Source organism: Sus scrofa, chromosome 6, assembly GCF_054392235.1.
Source record: "Sus scrofa isolate SSC_HxYL_T2T_F1_AM1 chromosome 6, Sscrofa_HxYL_maternal_Yorkshire_Landrace_v2.0, whole genome shotgun sequence".
Taxonomy (NCBI): domain Eukaryota; kingdom Metazoa; phylum Chordata; class Mammalia; order Artiodactyla; family Suidae; genus Sus; species Sus scrofa.
The window spans coordinates 119,359,189-119,382,384 of NC_139388.1; the positions used below are offsets into that span (position 1 = coordinate 119,359,189).

General features: G+C 41.0%; 1 pseudogene; it reads left to right on the forward strand.

Annotated features, from left to right (window-relative positions):
* The first annotated feature begins 4,781 nt into the window (after positions 1–4,781).
* LOC100516324 (large ribosomal subunit protein eL13 pseudogene) lies at positions 4,782–5,420 on the forward strand (annotated as a pseudogene).
* The last annotated feature ends 17,776 nt before the right edge of the window (positions 5,421–23,196 follow it).

Genomic DNA, 23,196 nt, shown 5'->3' on the forward strand with positions numbered 1-23,196 from the left:
ATGGCCTGAACCTAACCAGAACACAGATTGGGACTTAAACCCGTGATTTTAAATTAGAATCACTCACCCTGTGTTTGGACTCACTGAGGTTCAGTTTCTTCATATCTCCACACAGAAGGAATTCAGCGAGAGACAAAGTGATGGCAAGAAATAGGTTTATTAGGATAGGATGCTTGTGAGAGATGCTCTGCCCAGAGGATCCGGTGGGCTACAGTTTTATCACCCAAGGGGAGTTGGGGTCGGAAAAGCCCTCCTCTTCCTTTCAGGGAGTAGCAGCTCCTCCTTGGTATCTGGTAAGATGTGTATTCAAATCAGCTGAAGGGTGGTCCTCAAACTCTTGCCCTTGGTCTGAATCTGAATGCAGGCTTCATCGCATTCCCCACCCAACCTGAGGCAATTCTTGCTGTTCCACTAGTCAAGCAGCCTGCCTTGTTCTGATGGCTTTTTTCAGCAATTTATTTATTTACAGTGATTTTCCAGTGTCCCCTAAGTTTCCCTCATTATCTGTGGTCCTTGATCAGGACTTCTAAAACTACCTGTGCCTACTCCATCTCTATCAGATGAAGCCCTAAAAAAAAAGACCAAAGGGGGAAAAAAAAAAAAAAAAAAGATGTGTCTTTGCTGAACAGTCACTGATGGAATTTAACCAAAATTTACTATAATTATTCTCTGTTTATTAGACAATAAATTTTGGTAAAGTTTCTCTGGATCTGAAATAAGTAAGTTAAAAATTGAGTATTAAATACACACTATTAGTTGCCATCAAGACTTTTAAAAAATGGAATTCTTACTGGCTTCCAAGTTGAATCTTTGCATAGTTGTAAATTACCACTTTCTAATCTATTTGCTAAGTAGCTTCTACTCACTTATTTTAAAGCAGAGTAAATCTGTAAAACACCACATCAATCGCTTTACTGAAAATATGAAAAGATTTGTTTGGCTAAACTGACCTCTTCAGTCAAACAATTGAATTCAACTTCTGAGAGTCTCTTGTACCAATACAAAGGAGAAAAAACAAGGTTCTGAAATTTCATGTAATAGTGCCTAAATTCTGCAGTCCTAAGTCATTTAGATCTGGAAATCAACTAGATAGTTTATCTTCACTCATTATTCCACAAAAGAATGATTACTAACTAATTACTCATCAACAAAACTACCCCAAATGAGACATGTATAGAAAATACACACAGCTATATTATTACCTCAAAAATAGTGACAGGATAACTCGGTGGCTTTCAATATGGTGGCATTAGAATCACTGACTCAGGTAGTAGTGGTGGGTAGTAAACAGGGGAGTTAAAAAATACCTTCAGAATTTCTGTTTATTTGGTTCTGGTGGGGTGAGGGGTGGATTTTTTTGGTAAGTCCTCCAGGTATTTCTAATGTGTAGATATGATTGTTTTTTTGTTTTTTTGTTTTTTCCTATGGGTTTCAAGACAGGTTCAGACCTATGAATAGTGAATTAGCTGTGGTCACACCATAGTGTTACTGGAAAGATGATAATGAAATCCAGGTTCTTGTTCACGGTGGTAGAAGAATGAACTCTGCGAACACACAGGCAGCAAGCAAACAAAGTCTTTATTAAAGAAGAGCAAATAGCTCCCAGGAGAGGCTGGGGGCGGGGGCAGAAGAGCCCCCCTTCTTCTGTTGTCCTTTGGGGGTTTTTATTCCTAAAAGATATGGGGTACCGACATGGGGTCCAGAAAGATGTGGTTTTCTCCTGTTGGCCTTGCTCAACTACCTATATCAGTCCTTGTCCAATAGGGATTTTAGGGTTGGAAATGTCCCCAGTTTTATGCTTTTTTCTGTCCATTTATTTCCTTAGATTAAGTCACCACTCCTCTCATTCCTTTTTTATCAATTGAGGAGTGGGCTAGAGATTCGAATTTCTTACAGTAAACAAAGCCTGTGGGGAATGCGCATTTCCTATAATAAAACAAGGCCTGTGGAGGTGTTACTCCCTGGAGCCCTTAAGCCACAAAGGTTAATCAATATCCATATCAAAAAATGTATCAGAGCCCAAGCTCCTACACTAACTACCTGAGTTAATATTCTGCCTCAATAGGTTTGCATGAAATAGATTCAGTATCCTTTTTGCATGTGAAAGAAGTTGTTCTGTCTCAGGTTAAATGCGGGCGCTTCCCTTAAAGCAGAGGCTCGAACTGCCAATTGTGGTGGTGAAATTTCTGTTTGCTTTATTTCACTTGGTGTTTCTCATCTATGGGTAGGATAAATGCAGCTAAGTCCCAGCAGCATATGGTGGTGGGCTGGGGAGAAGAAAACCAAAGGAGGACAAAAAGCACAAATATAAAAATAAACATAAGTCAAGTTTGTGCTGCTGGGTAGGTTTCTTTCATCTTTCTGTGAGGTTAATTAACGGCATGATTCGTCTTTGTCACTCTGAAGCATCTTATGCCTCCCAGAAGGCTCCTTCTCCACAATCTAAATTATAATGATGTCTGATGCTAGTAGAATTTTTAGTGTAACTAGAATTAAGTGAGTCTGTCTGGGCAACATGGACATGTACCTTCACTATTATCCTTATGATAAACTGAACCTCTCACTAAAGTCAAGAGGTGGTGCTGGTGGTTTCTACCACATGCAGGGGGTGTGTAACTGAGCATTTTTACCTTTTTTTTTTTTTTGCCTTTTACGGCCATACCCAGGGCACATGGAGGTTCCCACAGCTGCAGCTGCTAGTCTACACCACAGCTACAGCGACACCAGATCCGAGCCTTGTCTGTGACCTACACTGCAGCTCATGGCAACGACAGGTCCTTTAATCCACTGACCTAGGCCAGGGATCAAACCTGAATCCTCATGGATCTTAGGTGGGTTTGTTATCACTGAGCCACAGTGGGAACTCCCCCATTTCTTATTTATAGGAAACGGGCCTCATTCAGCCTCCATGGCCTTTCCTGAGTTCCAAGGGGCAAATTCAGACAGTAGCTGATCAGGGAAAGAAGGGGATGCAGAGACAAGGGAGGAGCAGTCAGGAAACAATCCTGCCTTGGGGCAGGATCTGGTTCCCTCTCAAGGGACACACATAAATAATGATGTAGGCATATTATACACCTAAGAGAAAAGTTATATTCCTTATGCTTCTTTTAGAAATGAATATTTAAAATTGAATAGCTTAGATTCCTTCCTTGTGCTTCTCCCTGGCTTAATTGCACCCTAAACACAATCACCCATAGGCTAAAGATTAAGCACCCTGAGCACAATTGCCTGTGGGTTAAAGATTATTAGCACATGATGTTTTCCAGGAACTTTCCTGGTTTGTTCTAAGCTCTGATTAATATGCCCTTTTTGCAAGTACTGTTATTCTAGGCCATAACCCAGAAGACCTCCAACATGATTATGCCAAGATCTCCTGACATCAGCTTGATGACAAAGATTCCCCTAAAGAGAAAAGAATGAAAGTTTTCTCCAGTCCTGTCTCCTATCTGAAAACCTGTTTTTCTCCTTTTTACTTTAAACTCCCTGCAAGTCTTGCCAATGGAAGGAACAGTCTTTAAGGCATTAGCCTGCTGTGGCCTCCTTTCTATGGCAAAGGAATAAAAGCTAGTTTTTTTCTTCTCCACCCCAAAACCAGTTTCTATTCAGCACCAGTGGACAGAGGCCGAGTTTCAGCAACAGGTACTCTTGACCTCACCCTTCATCATATCTAACCCACGGGAAGTTCCCAGAAACCATATTAAATTTGCTTTAAATTTTTTACAAGGAGGGTTATAAAAATCGCTTTTAAAATTACTTACCTATGAGCCCATCATTTAATTATAATTGGCTATTATTTCTGTGCATTTATTGCCATTTGAGAAAAAATGTACCCGACAAATTCTCTTCAGGTTCAAAGATGACATAATATTACATTTTGTGGACACTTAATTAAACATTATTTATTTGTTTAGATTCTCTCTTTATGTTTTACATCCAACATTTCTTTTTCCAGTCCAAGATACATTCAGAGGCCCCTGAATTCTCTGGGGTCTTAGACTTGTGCCCAAGTGTCTAATGGAAAAATGGGTCTTTGTTGCCTCAGCTCTAAGATTCCAGTTAGAATCTGAATATATGAAGGAGCAATGACAGATCATAGATGACGGTAGAAGTCTGAGCCACAGCTTGTATGGCCACCAGCTCAGAACAGCAAGGACTTGGCCACTGCCAGCTTCTCTATTCTCTCTCCTCTCTGATCAGCATATGCCTGAAGCTTTCCTTTTTTTATTTCCAGCCATCAAGGAAATAGGGGGAAGGGGCTGGTGAGCGAATCCACATCTGACTTCTCATGGCAACTCTCATTCCTACCTGCATTTACATTGCAAAAGAAATCTAGAGGATAATTGTCAATGAACAAAGGAGGAGGGAAGCAGTGGTTTAGATTGTACTGAGGAAAGAATTAATTCATGCCATAGCAGTTACTTCTTCTTTTTTTTTTTTTTTAGGTCTTTTTGCCTTTTCTTTAGCCGCTCCCATGGTGTAGGGAGGTTCCCAGGCTAGGGGTCTAATCGGAGCTGTAGACACCGGCCTACACCAGAGCCACAGCAATGCAGGATCTGAGCCTCGTCTGCGACCCACACCATAGCTCATGGCAACACCAGATCCTTAAGCCACTGAGCAAAGCCAGGGATCGAACCTGCAACCTCATGGTTCCTAGTTGGATTCTTAACTACTGAGCCACCACAGGAACTCCAGCAGTTACTATTTTAAGTGATGAAATACTGAGTTCATAAGGTTCTGGCTTTCCCCTGCCGTTGGCCCTCAGAGGCCAGTCCACCGCACCCATGGTGCCCAGCAGGAATGGCATGATCCTGAAGCCCCACCTCCACAAGGACTGGCAGTGGCGCGTGGCCATGTGGTTCAACCAACCCGCCTGCAAGATCCGCAGAGCAAGGCCCAGTAGGCCAAGGCCCTCCATATCGCCCCATGCCCAGCGTCCAGCCGGCTGCCACAGGTGGTGAAATGCCCTACGGTTGGGTCTGATACCACATGAAGGTGCGTGCCGGCAGAGGCTGCAGCCTGGAGGAGCTGAGTGTGGCGGGAATCCACATGAAGGTGGCCAGGACCTTTGGAATCTCGGCGGATCCCTGGCGGCTGAACAAGTGCATGGAGTCCCTGCAGGCCAACGTACAGTGGCTCAAGGAGTACAGCTCCAAGCTCATCCTCTTCCCCAGGAAGCCCTCGGCCCCCAAGAAGGGTGACAGTTCTGCTGAAGATCTCAAGTTGGCCATCCAGCTGACGGGACCAGTCATGCCCATTCAGAACGTGTACAAGAGGGAGAAAGCCAGAGTCATATCACTGACGAGAAGAACTTCAAGGCCTCTGCCAGTCTCTGCATGGCCTGCGCCAATGCCTGGCTCTTTGGTATCCAGGCAAAAAGGGCCAATGAAGCTGCAGAACAGGATGTGGAGGAGAAAAGTTAAAGTGCTGTTGTTATCTTGTGGTAAAAAAAAAGGAAAGAAAAACAAACAAACAAACAAGCTTCTGCAGTTCCTTTCATAGCTCATTGGTAATGAAACTGACTAGTATCCACGAGGATGCTGGCCCAATCCCTGGCCTCACTCAGCAGGTTAAGGACCGGTGTTGCCATGAGCTATGGTGTAGGTCGAAGATGTGGCTCAGATCCCACGTTGCTGTGACTGTGGTGTAAGCCAGCAGCTACAGCTCCAATTCGACCCCTAGCCTGGGAACTTCTATATGCTGCAGGTGAGGCCCTAAAAAGACTAAATAAATTAAATAAATAAACAAATAAATAAATAAATAAAATAACAAGGTTCTTAGACATTACATTGGAAATAGAGGAATCTACAAAGTGGCCTCATGCAAAAGGCCAGATCGGCCCTGCTCAGTGGGAAAAAATCATTTAGGATCATCCAAATCCAACTGGAAATATCAACACAGGGAGAAATGGCTGCTATTCACTTGAATTAAAAAAAGAAAATTCATAAAATATGAAAAAATCTTTTATGTTAATGGACATAATTAAATGAAACAAATCTAATGTTAATCCATTTATTGCCTTACCTTCATTTACTGCCTTCTCTGTATTGTTTTCATTTTCTCACTTGTTCCAATAGCATAGAATAGGAAGTCAGCAATTTAAAATAGTCCTTTTTATTATTGCTGCAAAAACAAACCAGTGAAGAGAGAAAAAAAAAATAGACCTCAATTTCAAGTTTCCAATACTGTCTAATTAAAACTCGGGCTTATATTCCCCATTGTGCAAGTGGTGCCCTAGATTTAGAGCAGTCTTGTTTCATTCTAGCATATTTTATTATTCTCATTCAATGACTAATACAAACAGAAAAAATTAGTGTGTATGTATGTCTGTGTCTCCCAAAGAGCCTTATTCCCCATTTCTACAAGTCCTTGAAAATATTAATAATTCCATTCATTATAAATATACAGGAGTAAAGTATATCAAAATATATTAACTTTCATTTATTACAAAATATGCACTTTAGGAGTTCCCTTCGTGGCACACCAGAAACGTATCTGACTAGGAACCATGAGGTTATGGGTTCCATCCCTGGCCTTGCTCAGTGGGTTAAGGATCCCACGTTGCCATGAGCTGTGGTGTAGGTCGCAGACTCGGCTCAGATCTGGCATTGCTGTGGCTGTGGCATGGGCCAGCAGCTCTAGCTCGGATTCGACCCCTAGCCTGGGAGCCTCCATATGCCATGGGTGCTGCCCTAAGAAGTAAAATAAATAAATAAATAAATAAAATATGTCCTATAACATTTAATCATGGATAAAACATCAATAGATAACAACGTTGAGAACAATACTAAAATAAGTACATTCTATGAAATGCAAAGTCCATTATTTCACCATAAAACTTTGAGGCAAAATTTCTATCAGTTATATTCAGACATTTCAGCAGTTACGGTGTGATAGACTATTTCAAAGATGAGCCTTCAAGATCCCCATCTTCGAGTATTTGCTCCTTTTTGCCATCTCCACACACACTGTTACCAGTGTTGGTATGTGTGACCAATAGAATATGGCAAAAGAAATGATACACCACTCCCAAGATCAAGTTGTGGGACTCAGTGTGCTTTTGTCTTGGTCCTTCTCTCTCTATCTCTCTCTCTCTCTCTCTCTCTCTCTCTCTCTCTCTCTCTCTCTCTCTCTCTCTCTCTCTCTCCATCCCTATCTACCTTTCTCTTTCTTTGTGTCTCACACCACCTGCTCTAGGAAAAGCCAGCTGTCGTGTCTTGGACAGGATAAAGAAGTCCATTTAGCAAGGAACTGAGGTCATGTAAGTGAGTGATCTTGGAGACAGATACCTCCAACTCCAGCCAAGATGACTAGGGTTCCATCTGAATTTGACTGCAACCGCATGAGAGACACTGAGCTGGAATCACACAGCTAAGCCACTCCTAGGTCTTGTAACCAAGTGAGGCTTCTGGGAACACAAGCCTTTCTCTGTCCTCCATTTCTTGTTTTTAGAGAATAAGCTTCATCCTCCATGACCTTCCCTAAATTCCAAAGGACAGGTTCAAACAGTTGCTAATTGGGGAAGGGAGGGGATGCAGAGACCAGGGGGAGCAGTCAAGAGACAATAGTACAGACTTGGGGAAGGGGCCTGGTTCCTGCTCAAGGAATATGCAGGACAATATCTTTGAGCCCTTCTGCAAAGCTAAAACCCCCAACAAATGGAAGGTGTTAACTATTTGATGAAGCAGTCTTCATTCCGAAAGGAAGGAGGACCACTTGAACAAGTTCTCTGGCTACTAAACACCAGTTTTGAGAAACAATGCAGGCTTGCCTCTACCCTGATCCTTGTCTGTGGCCCTATTTTTCCCTCATGAAGCTATAAAACCACCTCTTAATCTCTCTCAAGGGGGGCACAGTCTTTAAGGCATTAGCCTTCTGTGGCTCCTTTGCCTGGCAAAGCAATAAAGCTATCTTTTTCTCCTTCACCCAAAACTCTGCCTCCGTGTCTCTATTTGGCACCTGAGGGCAGAGTTTTAGCAATGGTCTTGACCTTCAGAATCTGTGTGAGATAAAAAATTTTGTTACCTTAAATTGCTACATTTTGCTTCTGTTGTGAAGCAATAGAGAACAAAGACAGACTTAATACACATTAACTGCAAAGATAACAATTAAGCTGCTGTGACTTATATATGGAGGTTTCCTCATCTGCAAAATGATATATATTTCTAAGTGTAGTATCACTACCAAATGAATGAATATATATAAAGCGTTAAAACAATGGCTGACAGGAGTTCCCGTCGTGGCGCAGTGGTTAATAAATCTGACTAGGAACCATGAGGTTGCAGGTTCGATCCCTGGCCTTGCTCAGTGGGTTACGGATCTGGCATTGCCAGAGGGTGTGGTGTGGGTCGCAGAGGTAGCCCGGATCCCACATAGGCCGGCAGCCACAACTATGATTAGACCCCCTAGCCTGGGAACCTCCATATGGCAGGAGCGGCTCAAGAAAAGGCAAAAAGACAAAAAAAAAAAAAAAAAAAAAAAAAAAAGAACCCGAACCTCAATAAGTACAGACATCAGTTGAGTGAAAATGCAGGTTCAAGTCCCAATCTGGGTTTTGGCTAGGTTCAGGCTGATAATACTGTCAGTTTCAATTTGACACCAAAAGAGAAAATACTACCTAATGGAAAACTCTTTTAGGGAGGTAAAGTAGAAATTCGCATAACCTGAGAACAAGTAACTTTCATATATTATTTTGTAGCTAGGTGTTAATACTCATCCTTTCCAGTTAGAAGAGAGATTTAGAATCAGGAAGATTGTAACTGGAGCCTGAAGCCATCCACCCTAGATGACTAAGAAAAAATTTCTTACCTTTAGTGGGGTGACTCTTAGGATTTAAGCCAGGCTTCTGAAGGAATTAACAGCCCTTAACCCAACAATGGCAGAGTTGTTGATTCACAGTCTGTAAAGGCAACTTCATGTTAACAAGAAGGATACGATTTTCTTATACGAAACTAGAGTGTATTTTCAGATGTAATAGCCTCCTTATAGCTAGGGAGAAAGTTAAACCTAATTTACCTTCCTCATCACCTCAGAGGCTATGTATGCCTCATTAATATTTAGCAGAAGAACAAAAAAATTTCCTCCTTTTAAAACTAAAATCTTCCAGTGAACTACTTTTTTCCCCATTCTGTTGGTGATGGTAGTAGCCTTTCTTTTAAAATCTTTTTTAAAATTTTTCAAAAAAAAAACTAGAGTTTCAAACATGAGAGCTTCAAAAATGGCCATTTCAGAAGCAGGAGCTATGAAAATGGGCTGTTTCAAACTGCAACAGCTTCAAACGTTTTGTCTTTTGAGACAGCAGGTGTTAGATTCAGCAGGGTCCTAGTGCCAGGAACACATTTACATTCAAATTAAACTGAATAAATTAGAAGTTCTTTCTTCAAAGGAGGAACCCTTTTGTGTAAGAAAATAATTGCAACTCCCACTTATGCAAAATCTGAATTTAATTTTTACTCTTAAAACATCCGTCTTGGCCATACTAATAAGGATGCCAAAAATTGGCTAATATTTTTCTCTTTGGAGTACTACCACATACTTGTCCTTCTGTTAACTTTCTCATCATTTGCTTTGAATTCTAATGTGAAAAATCAAAAGTGTATGTCCACACACACAAAAAAAGTGACTGAAAATCAAATTTCCATTGTGATTACCAAAGTTATTTGAAACTTTTTAAAAAGAGGAGACAAACCTCTATGCTAAAGCAAGACCCGTTCTTCCAACCCACCTCCCTGCCAGCAGCTACTATCAATACCTCTACTGAAACAGGTAAACCTTCCTTCATGTAAAGTCTGATTGTGATGTATCTGCTTTATCTCCTTTACAACAGGGACACCATGACCACTCCTTAGAAAATATTTTCTCTTTCAGTGAACATCAATGATGCCACACACACACACACACACACACACACTCTCACACCAAGAGGGTACAGAAAAGGTTTATTAGTGACATAATGAGGCTTGCAAGGAGAACAGGCACATCTCCCCAGCTAGTCTGAAATGGCTTGAGAGGAGAAGGAAAGTAATGGGTTTTGTTACGGTTAAAAGCAATCCACATGCAGCCAGGAGCCTGTGTGGTCTGAAATTTCTACCCGTGCCCAAAGAGGAAGAAGCCAGGCTTTCTTAGCTTGCACAGAAGTAGAGAGGAAAAAGAAGGGATGAAACTTAAAACTGTCAGCAGTCAAACATCAAAAACATGAAGTCAGGTGATTTATTGTAAAGGGATTTTGAAGCTTTGAGGAAGTTTGCCAGTGTACGAGGCAGGGAATATATTTGCTTACAGATACTATAAAGACATGTATTCAAATTATTACATGCACCATATCCAGGTTTTCATTATCCATCCAGCTCCCCAAGCACACACAGAAACACAAGTAATTGCCTATTTAATATCCCTATTCATTAGCCCTAGACTTTGAATAACCTGAGGGTGAAAAACTTATTTTATGTGTCTTGGTATTTCCAGATTCTAGCATGATGTCTGGCATCTAGAGAATGTTCAATAAATATTTATTGAATAAATGAATCCATTAACTCTGGTATACTATAAAATTTAGTTTAAAATACTACAGCATAAAAGGTGTGATAGCTGGCATAATAGTTCACCCTATGGGCAATTAGATAAAACGTTCAGTACTTTAAGCCGGTTACACCCTCCAAAGTGATGGGTTAGCATTTTAAACACCGTCATCAGAAGTTCTCATTCTAGAGGCAACTTCAACACAAGCTTTAATTATCTTTATTTCTCAGAAGCATTAGAGGAGTGTGAGTTGGCACAAAGGATTAAGAAGTGATATTTAATTGGTGGAATGTGTTTTGTCTACGACATGTGGATTGACTAGAAAGAGTCCCTCAGCTCTGGCATGAAAATGGCCTAAGAACCTAGCAAGCCCCGTAGCTTGCAATAGGTAAAACTTACAGCTCTGTTCAGCCTCCTCCTCAGAAATGTGCAGAAGGGTTTGAGCCTCGAGGCTCCTGAGTGAAGCCCAAGGGAGTCGAAGCCCATGGGTCAATTGACTTCACCCTTTCTCCGCAATTGTATTGGATGCTGACAGAGTCGTGATATAGAAAAAGCTGGAGGGAGTTGCTTTAGATTATTGTGGCATCTGCCTCAACAGCACCTTTTATAGAAGATGCTCACTGGAGAGCCTAAAAAGATAAGAGCTGGGGAGTTCTCCTTGTGGCTCATTGGATTAAGAAGCCTATATCATGTCCATCCCCGGTTAAGGATCAGGCATTGCCTCAAGCTGCAGTGTAGGTCATATATGCAGCTTGGATCCTGTGTTGCTGTGACTGTGGCATAGGCCACCAGCTGCAGCTGCGATTCAGTGCCTAGCCTGGGAACTTCCATATGCCTCAGGGGCAGCCTTGGGGGAAAAAAAAAGGAAGGACTGAGTTGTGCCTGCTGCCTGCTCTCTTGTATCTGCTTTGAAGTATGCAGAATTTGGTTCGCAACTTGCTTTAACATACAACCAACTAGTGAGGTTGTGTGGGAAGCCTACAGCCACCACCTACCCTCAATAATTAAAAGCTACTGACATCACCAGAAGGAAATATAGTAAATGGAAACCACCAAAGCGGCTTAGATAAGCTCACAACATCTCATCTCTAAAATATACTCATTTATTTTAATATTAAGGAACATTCTTTAAGCCTTTTGGTGTTATAATTAAGAAACATTTCATGAGGAGGGTATTAGTTTCCTAGGGCTGTCATAATAAAGTATGACAACGTGATGGCATAAAACAACAGAAATGTATTGTCTCATGGTTCTGCGAGCCAGAAATCCAAGATGTTGACTCTCCCTCTAAAACCTGTAGGGGGTCCTTCCAGGCCTCTCGCTTGCTTCTTGCAACAGGCGGGCAATCTTCGGCATTCTTTACATTGTAAATGAATCACTCTGGTCCTCTGTCATCCCATGGTCTCCTCCCTGCTGTCTTTCTCTTCACATAGCTGTCTTCCTATAAAGACATGAGTTATATTGGAATAGGAGTTTACTCTCCTCCAATATAATCTCATTTTTTTTGAATGAGAGTTGCAACATTTATTTCATGTTCTCTATTCTTTTTTCTCTTTCTTTTCTTTTTTTGCCACATCCACAGCATATGGAAGCTCCCAGGCCAGGGATTGAACCTGCTCCACAGAAGCAACCAGGGACACAGCAGTGAAAATGCAAGAGCCTTAACCTACTAGGCCATCAGAGGACTCCCAATATAACATCATCTTAACTTAACCAATTACGTCTGTGATGACCTTATTTCTAAAAAAAGTCACATTCTAAGGACCTAGGACTTCATGAGGTTTTTTTGGTGGGGGACTGGGGAGGGGAGAAGAGGAGAGACACAATTCAACCCATAAGAGAGTCTATTTGTTAACTTGCCCATCTGAGATTTCCAGATCCCAAAAGATAGCTGATTTTGAATTTATTAATCAAGGGATAGATTTTTTAAAAATTCTCTTATGTAACAGAACTAAAATCTCAGTCCTTAGTCTCAGTGAGTTGTTAGTTTAATGATGAGGCAAACACGTGCACAAGTAAATGCTAAAAAGTCACTGTTCTAATGAAAGAATGTGCCTCGTTATGGTGAACCATAAAATTTGAGGGATGGAAATAATTATAACAGATTGTTACCATTTCGCTGAAAAATTAAAAAAAAAAATCCACATTGCTCTGAATTCTAAAATGCTCTAAGCTCCCATTAAGAACTTTCATTTCTCCTGAAGAGAGAACGAGATTTTTAATATCTTATCTGGAAGAAAATAAGGCTAATCGCATAGTAAGATGATTCAGCAATTTCAAAAGCAGTTTTGGATGCAAGAAAAGCTAGCATCCGTTTTTCAGCTCCCACATGACCTGTGTTATAGGAAGTAATCAGAACTGTCAGCCTCAGGGAAGAAAATAGGACAGTAGCATTTTTGTTTTCATCAACAGATCAAAGCATGTTCAAACTCTTCATCAAGAAAGCATATTTCTTTTGAAATATAGTTTCTAATAAGTTTAATGCCTGTGTAACTTCCTTTTCCTATTGCACTTAACATGAGAAAGTCAGGGCAACACATTCATTCCCTACAAAGAAAAAATCAAGCGCCATCAGTTTTGCTCCTCAGGAGAAGAAGGTCCAGAAAGGTGTTCAGAAAAGCTCTTAAAGCCAGGTTCGAGCCTTGAGTTGCAATGTACAGAGTCCTCCACAGACAGGGAATCTTTGCCGCCCACTCACTTGCCTCTCAGCTGGTGAGCAGCCTGGTTTTCAACCCTGTGGGATCCGAGGCTTGCTTTCTCCAACGCCTTCCACTCTGGTCTTGAGGCTCTTAAACCAGTTTATGTCTCTCCTTCCCACCCCCCAGGATCTCTCCTCTTCTCCTTAGTATCTGAGACAGAGGCCCCATCCTTTCTTTCCAGCAGCCTTACTTTCTCTGAAGCTGAAGGAGACTTCAAAACCATGCACCTAGAAATATTTCTTTAGTTCATTGTGCTAAATATCTGCCTCTTTCTATTTTATTTTATTTTCATCTTTTGTCTTTTTAGGGCCGTACTCATGGCATATGGAGGTTCCCAGGCTAGGGGTTTAATAAGAGCTGTTGCTGCCAGCCTATGCCACCGCCACAGCAATGCCAGATCTGAGCCTCGTCTGCAACCTACACCACAGCTCACGGCAACGCTGGATCCTTAACCCACTGAGCGAGGCCAGGGATCAAACCCGAAACCTCATGATTCCTAGTTGAATTCATTTCTGCTGTGCCACGATGAGAACTCCTGACTCTTTGTTTTAAATTGCACAGGGGTAGGGAGGCAGCGGGCACCTGGGAAGTTCCTGGTCCCCAAATTGAAACTGGCAAGAATCATGCTCCTGCCACGGGAGATCGGGAGAAAAAAAAACTTCTGTATTTAATTTTGAGGAAAAATTTAATGTCATATAAAACTTGGGCCAGAAGACAGAAATAGATTTTAATTGTGTCCTTTTACAGTGTAATCTTCTCTTACATATGTCACAGGAAGTAAGGAAGGAAGGGAGGGAGGAAGGGAAAGAAAGAAAGAAGGAAGGAAAGAAAGGAAGGAAGGAAGGAAGGAAGAAAGGAAGAAAGGAAGGAAGGAGTGAAAGAAGAATGGGAAAGAGAAAGTCAAGAGGGAGGGAAGAAGGGAAGGAGAAAAAATAAAACAGGAATCGTTCTCTCAGAAGGTAACGACAACAGCAAAAAAATTTTTTCCTTTGTGTTATTCTGAGGGATGAAATGAAGAAGAATTTCTACTACGATGTTCAGAATTGAAAGACATGACAATAGAGGCAGCTTTTCTCTATGAGCCATTCATAGAAAAGTTAATATGTATCACTTTTTACACTAATATTGGATATATTAGACTTCTTTTTAGGTAAAACAACAAAAATCCTTAAGTTAATGATTTTCAGTCTTGTAATATCTTCTAACACCCTAAATTTCTCCACAATATCAAATATTTTCTAATAACAAGCAAAGTTTTTTTTTTAATGTTGTTTTAATTCTCTTTCCCTCAAATAATTTTTTTCTGAATCACTGTAATTTAATATTGAAGTAAATGGTCTTCACATCTGGAGTATTTTGGGGGGTTTTTGTTTTTTAGGGTCGCACCTGCGGCATGTGGAGGTTCCCAGTCTAGCGGTCAAATCAGAGCTGCAGCTGCTGGCCTACACCACCGTCACAGCAACACCGGATCCAAGCCACATCTGTGACCTACACCATAGCTCACTGCAATGCCAGATCCTTAACCCACTGAGGGAGGCCAGGGATCAAACTAAAGTCCTCATGGATACAAGTCAGGCTCATTGCTGCTGAGCCACAACAGGAACACCTGTCTGGAGTATTTTGTGTAGAAAATTTTTAATGGAGTTATATAATTATTACATATTATAAAACAAATTCTGAGTCTAAGGAATATTAACTGATAACGAGTTACCCTGTGCAGATGGTGATTTTGGATGAGAGAATTTATCTCCTAGTAGGAGCCTTGCACAGTAACTTTTTACATTCTCACTGGCCAGAGTTTGCAATCTACAGATTCACAATGGGTTTAGATGATCAAATTTATTGAATTGTACCACTCTATTAATCATATACATTACAGTTATACCATATAGTTTATAGCCATTTATCAAGACATATTCTAAAATGTATTTCTGGAGTTCCCATTGTGGCTCAGCAGTAACAAACCTGACTAGTGTCCATGAAGACACGGGTTTGGTCGCTGGCCCTGCTCAGTGGGTTAAGGATCCAGCATTGCATGAGCCGTGGTATAAATTGCAGATACCACTCGGGTCCTGTGTTGCTGTGGCTGTGGTGTAGGCCAGCAGCTGCAGCTCTGATTCGACCCCCAGCCTGAGAACTTCCATATGCCATGGGTGCAGACCTAAAAAATACAAAATAAAAATAAAATAAGATATGTTTTTTATTTCAATATGAATGTGGCAGGTAAAATAATGGCCCCCACCAAAGAGGCCATATCCTAATCCCCAGAATCTGTGAATATTGTATTACTTTATATAATAAAAAGGTCTTTGCAGGTGTGATCACATTAAGGGTCTTGGGATGGGGAGATTTTCCTAGATTGGGTGGGTCCAAAATAATCACAAGGGTCTTTATAAAAGGGAGGCAGAGGAGTTTCTGTTGTGGTGCAGAGGTTAACGGATCTGACTAGGAACCATGAGGTTGCAGGTTTGATCCCTGGCCTTGCTCAGTGGGTTAAGGATCCAGCGTTGCTGTGAGCTATGGTGTAGGTCGCAGACGCAGCTCGGATCCCACGTTGCTGTGGCTCTGATGTAGGCTGGCGGCTACAGCTCCGATTAGACCCCTGGCCTGGGAACCTCCATATGCCACTGGAGCAGCCCTAGAAAAGGCAAAAATAAAAATAAAAATAAAATATAAAAGGGAGGCAAAAGGGTCTAGTCAGAGCAGAAGGAACACAGATGTAGAGGAATGCAGGTGGCATCTAGAAGCCAGGAAAGCCAAGAAATGGTTCTCTCCTCCAGCCTCCAGAAGGAACTCAGTCTTTGATTTTAATTCTGTAGGACTCATTGCAGACTTCCAACCTTCGGACTATGAAACGATAAATTTCTGTTGTTTTAATCCACTAAATTTGTGGTAGTTTGTTACAGTGGCCATAGGGGACTAATACAATGGGTTGAATTATTTGGTGTAAGAGAATCAATAAAATGTAATATTTGAGAGCTTAGGCTCTGATTTAGGACAGATCAACTTAGAATATGCTGCTCTGCCTCTTGTCATGTCCCATCAGGCTGGGCAATTAACATCTTCCGGTCTACATGTTTCTTATTTGTAAAACAGGTACTAAAATTGGGTTTTCTTAAAGATTAAAGGAGGTATTTATAAAGCACTGTAAGTCATGTCTAAGTCTGCTACAAATATTAGCCCCTGTTATCACATATTATAAATATATTAGCACAGATTTTTTAACCAGGCAGTCAAGAGACTTCTTTTACTATTATGAGGTGAACACTAGAACCATCTTGTCTTGGGTAGCTATTATTATCCCCTCATTGCTGTGAAGGAAGCGAAACTTCAAAAGTTGAATTGGACCAAGTTATCCAGTGCCATTCTCACAATTTTATCGTTAAACATGAAGCAGAAGATAGAAGTGCTGATTCTGAGAAATAGGATCCATCTATAACATCGCAAAATGGAGGGAAGAACAGAAGATTAAATTGTAACTTGGATCATGTTTTTTTTTTAAATATTCTTTTTCAGAAACAAAAGCATAATCAGGCAATTTGTAGTCAGCTTTCTATTATAGACACCAAATCATACACTTGGAAAACTTGAAAGTAATTGACTTTTTATTCATTTTTAAATACCTGGAGTCGTAACTTTAACCTACCTTATAAAACAAATGTGGCTTTTTATTTTCACATCAGGATATTTTTAAAAGGTTAGTGTGAAGTGCCTATAAATATGCAAAGATTTCAACAGCTAAGACAAACATCTCAGTAAATAACTTAATTGAGCTGTGAATATTTAGTGATTGAAATCCGATTACTTTGTGGCTTAATTTGTGTACTGCTTGACTACTCTGCAGTTTCAGGCAATTTAACAATGTAGACAGTCTATGAAGATGGAATGTTAAATAGTGAGTGAGGCTTTCAAAGTAAAAATGTCTGAGTAGTGTTCATTTTTTTTAGCATCTCACTGAGTGGGATACAGGCCCAATTGAAAGGCCCAAGTAGGCAGAATACATAAAAGTCATGGAAGGCACATATTCTTTCCCCCCACATCTTTGGATAATTAGTTTTACCCTCTTGTTGAATTTAGGTGCTCATTAGGTTCATAAAGATTAATAGCACAGCACACAAAATCACCTTCACTCCTGTAAAATATGTTCTCTCTGTGATGGCAAATAAGTAGGGTCAGTGAGTTTTTGTTTTAATGCTTTCAAAAGACACATAGAGTACATAGAGTACAGATTCTTCTTCCTTTTTGGGGGGGAGGCGGTTAGGGCCGCACTTGGGGCATATGGAAGTTCCCAGGCTAGGGGGCAAATCAGAGCTAACGCTAAATCAGATCATGGGATCTGAGCCTAGTCTTTGACCTACACCACCACTCTCGGCAACACCAGATCCTTAGCCCACTGAGTGAGGGCAGGGATCAAACCGTATCCTCATGGATGCTAGACAGGTTTATTACTACTGAGCCACGATGGGAACTCCCAAATTCTTCTGAAAGAGTTCATGTTATCCTAAAACCCAGCTAACTGGGTTTCTGATATTTTACAGAGCTGTATACCCAGAGACGCTGAATTTTAAGTTAGGTCAATAAACATCAAATCTGGTCATTTCATGTCACACAAACTGGATTTTTTCCTCCATATATCTTTTTAGAGGTACATTCCAGAATATTGCTTCTGTCGTCAGTTTATTTTATTCTACCTTCAAAATAAAACCATAAGTCTATCCCTTTCTACCCTCAATACTCTAGCCTAAACTGCTCGGATTAATGCAAGAATCCTAGTGTTTCTACATCAGTCTCACTCCTCTACCCTGATTCCCTTTTTTTTTTTACAGAAGCCAGATGATCTCTTCAAAAATTAGTTGTATTACTATAATCTCCAAGCTTGTTGATGTCTTCTTGGGCAGACAGGGAAAAATCCAAAATCCTTACTACGAGCCTCAGGGTTCTATTGTTTCGACCACTGCCCACCTCTTCATTTATGACAACATATTCACATGTCATTATTTCAATATGTAACCAATGTAAGAATATCAATAAGATATTTTATACTTCTTTTGTCATACAAAATAGTCAAAAATCTGGAGTTCCTGTCGTGGCGCAGTGGTTAACGAATCCGACTAGGAACCATGAGGTTGTGGATTCGATCCCTGGCCTCGCTCAGTGGGTTAAGGATCCGGCATTGCCATGAGCTGTGGTATAGGTCGCAGACTGGGCTCAGATCCCGCGTTGCTGTGACTGTGGCATAGGTTGGCGGCTACAGCTCTGATTGGATCCCTAGCCTGGGAACCTCCATATGCCCGGGAATCGGCCCTAGAAAAGGCAAGAAGACCAAAAAAAAAAAAAAAAAAAAAAAAGTCAAAATCTGAACTGGCCCTTCTCCATTCAGACTGACCAGACATGTAGTGCTTATGTTGGACAGCATAGTTTTAGGAAACCGAGTCACGAATGTTGATGAGTGTGTCAGATAAGGAGAAATGTAGGTCATTAAATAGCGTCCTTCACAAACTAGAAAACATTTTTCTAGGGTCAAAAAAAAATGCCTAAGAAGTAAATTCTTTCCTCCAAATTAATAAGCATTGCTTTCTAAGCTACATTATTTTAGTCACTATAAATTACAATTACCCATCTAATAAGTTCTAATACTTTAGATTTAATAAAACGTTCCTGTTACGAGTATTACCTTTTTGTTCTATACTGATTACATATTAATGTTGTAACAAATTATGAAGTTTCAGTTTAAGTACCACATACTAATTGTGTCTTTATCAACGAAAATATTTCATAAAAACCTTTTTTGGCATTTATAATCAAATTAATGAGATAGTAAACATAACAGCAAGTTCATAATTGCTGTGATAAATGTGGAATAATTGTAGGAGCTAATAATATCTATTCTTCAAATATTGTAACTTCGCTATTAAAGGAAATTAAAATGGATATAAATATTTTCTGATTCTTATTTTCAATAATTTAAAAAGACAGAAAACTACCAAAATTGATTGCAATATGAACAATACTACACTCAACTAGTTCTGCCCTGAACTACTTTATTGTCTGGCTGATTATGCTTTTTTGGTTTTTATGTTCCTGAGAAATAGGCAATTGTTCAGTCATGAAAGACCATTTAACTTTGGTGCTTTTAAATGGTCGTTTGGATTTACTAAATAAAATTTTGAAGCCAAGGTCCAAATCACAGTAACCATTTAGCTACTGACTGATGGGCCATCTACTCTCATAGCAGAAACACCTCTTCAAATTAATGAATGGTCACAAGCGCAGGCAGAAATAGGAATTTAAATATACTTTTACGTAACCTATATCCAAAGGTTGATTAACTGGAATCATTATACTCTGAAGAGAGGAACTATTGCTGGCAAATCACCAGGAAGAGCCACAGGTTAAAAGAGTTTGGGAAACCTTACTTTCTCATTCATAACATGCTTTAGCTTCAGCCTGAATAAGCTATTTTTTGAGTTCTTGATAAAATAAGGTTACCTCTGTAAGTTTACCTCTGTCTGTCATTTGGTTGTAACTTCACATTTCAAGTAGAGACTGTTTTCCTAAAAGCCACCTGACACTCAAAGCTGCCAGTACTCTTTCCCTTCATTTGGAATAAGAATCCCAGGAAATCATCTATCCCTGGGGTCCTGTCCTAGGCACGATATCATTGTCACTCTTCCAGCTACTTTGGTTTGATTCTAGCATCTTTCCAGGCTTTTGTTCAGTCTCTCAGATCTTCAGACGAAGTTTCTAGGTCTTTCCTCCTTTTCCATCTCCTTTCCTAATTCACTTATTCCTAAACTTGCTGCCTATGATCATTTTCTTCTTTCAATAAGTTTTTGTGATGCTATAAAAATGAGATCAGTATGTTCATCTACATATGCATGAATAAACCTGTTAACTTGTTAACACAGGTATTTGGTTTTCTTCAAACTGTGCAGAAGAAATAAATGTGCCAATGTCTATAAAGAAATACTTCTCAACCCAGCTGCACCTAAGAATCACATGCTGGAAACTGGGTCCTAAATCAGAGACTCTGGCTTATTTATTCATTTATTGGTCACACCCATGGCATGCAGAAGTTCCCAGGCCAGGGATCGGACCCACAAAAGAGTAGTGACCTGAGCCACAGCAGCGATGAAATTAGATCCTCAACTCCTAGCCTATCAGGAAGCTCCTCGAAGACTCTGATTTCAATGGCCTGGGGTGAGGCCCAAGTATCTGTATTCCTACGAGTAATTCTAATGTACATTCAAGGATAAAAACCCACCCTCACGTGTCCGAGAAGACTTGAGTAAGGAAATCACTACCGTGGAAACAGATGTTGTAAAGTGGCTTGGTCCTGGAGGAATTGAGAATAGCTGGCGACGCTGGGAACCAGAGAAAGGGGGAGGCTATCTGTGTTATACGTTAAAGGCCCTTTGCCAGCAGTTTATACTGGGAACTAAAAAACAAAATTAGAAACAGGAAGACATTAAAGAGGTATTTAGTGACTTAACAGCAAAGTGTAAATTAAAATAGTGCATTGGACCAAAATCAGTTAAAAACGTATTTTTTCCATGTATTAAAGAGAGATAATAAACCAACTCTTAAAAAGATATATGGTCAAAATTAACATGCAAACAAGTTAATTTTTGAAAACCCCTTCTCTGGACCCTGCAACTACCTCTACGAATTTGCCTCCTCCTCTTCCCTCCACAGCCCAGCCAGCATCTCTAAAAAATATTGTGCTAATTCTTTGCCCCCAATTCACTCGTCCACTCACTGGAGCTCTGAAGCCACCTTCACCCAAATCAACGGTGAGCTCTTTAGCGGTAAAATCCCATGGGCCCCTTTCAAGTCATCTTGAAGGGACTCAAGCAGTTTTGTTTGTTTGTTTGTTCATTTGTTTTGTCTTTTCTAGGGCCACACCTGCAGCATGTGGAGGTTCCGAGGCTAGGGATCTAATCAGAGCTGTTGCCACCGGCCTACACCAGAGCCACAGCAATGCGGGATCTGAGCCGTGTCTGTGACTTACGCCACACAGCTCACAGCAATGTGGGATCCTTAACCCACTGAGCAAAGCCAGGGATTGAACCGCAGCCTCATGGTTCCTAGTCAGATTCATTAACCACTGAGCCATGATGGGGACTCCTCAGCAGGTTTTGACACTTTACCGTACTAGCAAATTCCTCTCTATCTTTGGCTTTGGTGGCATAGTTTTATTGGCTATCCTCCTATGGCTTGGAAACCTTGCTGTTTTTTCCTGTAGTGGTCACCCTGTCCCTTACTGTCCCATCCTTATTGCTCTTGGCAGTCTGGCTGTGGCCACATCCTACGAACCACCCAGGGACGTTTATCAACTCCTGTGGGTTCAGCTACTCTCAAGAGGCTGATGACATAAACATCTTTGTCTCGTGCCCAGACATCTTGTCCAAGCTCTAGAACCTACATGGTTTGGTGTTTTGTTTTTTTTTTTTTTTGTCTTTGTCATTTTAGGGCCACGCCCAGGCATGTGGAGTTTCGAAGGTGGGGTCGAGTCGGAGCTATAGCTGCTGGCCACAGCCACAGTCACAGCAATGCCAGATCCAAGCCTCAACAGCAACTACACCACAGTTCACGGCAACGCCAGATCCTTAACCCATTGAGCAAGGCCAGGGATCGAACCTACATCCTCATGGATCCCAGTCGGGCTCATTAACCATTGAGCCACGATGGGAGCTCCAAGAACCTACATGTTCTCTCGGAGTTTCCCCAGGCATGTTATACTCAATATGCTCAAAAAAGAATTCATCCCAGCTTTTATGACCAGATTCCTTGAGTCATTCTAGTCAGAATTAATAACTCAGAGTTCTCATTGTGGCTCAGTGGGTTAAAAATCTGACTAGTATCCACAAGGATTCAGGTTGATCCCTGGCCTCGCTTAGTGTGTTAAAGGATCTGACATTGCTGTGAGCTGTGGTCACACTCCAACCAGCATTGCTGTGGCTGTGGTGTAGGCTGGCAGCTGCAGCTCAGATTTGACCCCTAGCCTGGGAACTTCCATATGCCTCAGGTGAGGTCCTAAAAAAGACCAAAAAAAGAAAAAGAAAAAAAAAATTAAGAATCTATTCTTGGGAGTTCCCATCGTGGTGTAGCGAAAACAATCCGACTAGGAACTATAAGGTTTCGGGTTTGATCCCTGGCCTCGCTCAGTGGGTTAAGGATCTGGCATTGCCATGAGCTGTGGTGTAGGTCGCAGACATGGCTCAGATCTGGCGTTGCTGTGGCTGTGGTATAGGCCAGTGGCAATAGCTCCGATTAGACCCCTAGCCTGGGAACCTCCATATGCCATGAGTGCAGCCCTCAAAAAGACAAAAGATTAAAAACAAAACAAACAAACAAACAAAAAAAAAAAAACCCTATTCTTGACTTTTTTTTCCCTCTGTCTACACCCTAAAAAAATCCATCAAATATTTTATTCCACAGAATACTGTCTAAAGACCAAAAAGTTTTACATCTTCTGAGAGCTTATTAAAAATGCAGAATTTCAGGAGTTCCCATTGTGGCTCAGTGGTAACGAACCCAACTAGTATCCATGAGGATTCAGGTTCTATCCTTGTCCTCGCTCAGTGGGTTAAGGATCCGGTATTGCCGTGAGCTCTGGTGTAGGTCGTAGATACGGCTCAGATCTGGTGTGGCTGTAGGCTGGCAGCTGTAGCTCTGACTAGACCCCTAGCTTGGGTCATAACTTCCACATGCCGCAGATGAGGCCCTAAAAAGAACTTCCCCTAAAAAAAATGCAGAATCTCAGCCCCCACCCTAGACCTACTGGATCAGAACTGTGGTTTTTGCAAGATCCTCTGTTTATTTTTATATATAGTAAAGTTTTAGAAGCACTGCTCTACAATTCACACCTTAAAAACCCTAGTTCACCTCCCATTCTCCACTTCTGCTATTCCTGGCTTAATCTAGGCCACGAGTTCCCCAAACTGGCTGCATGTTACAGCACTTAGGAATTTTTTTAAAA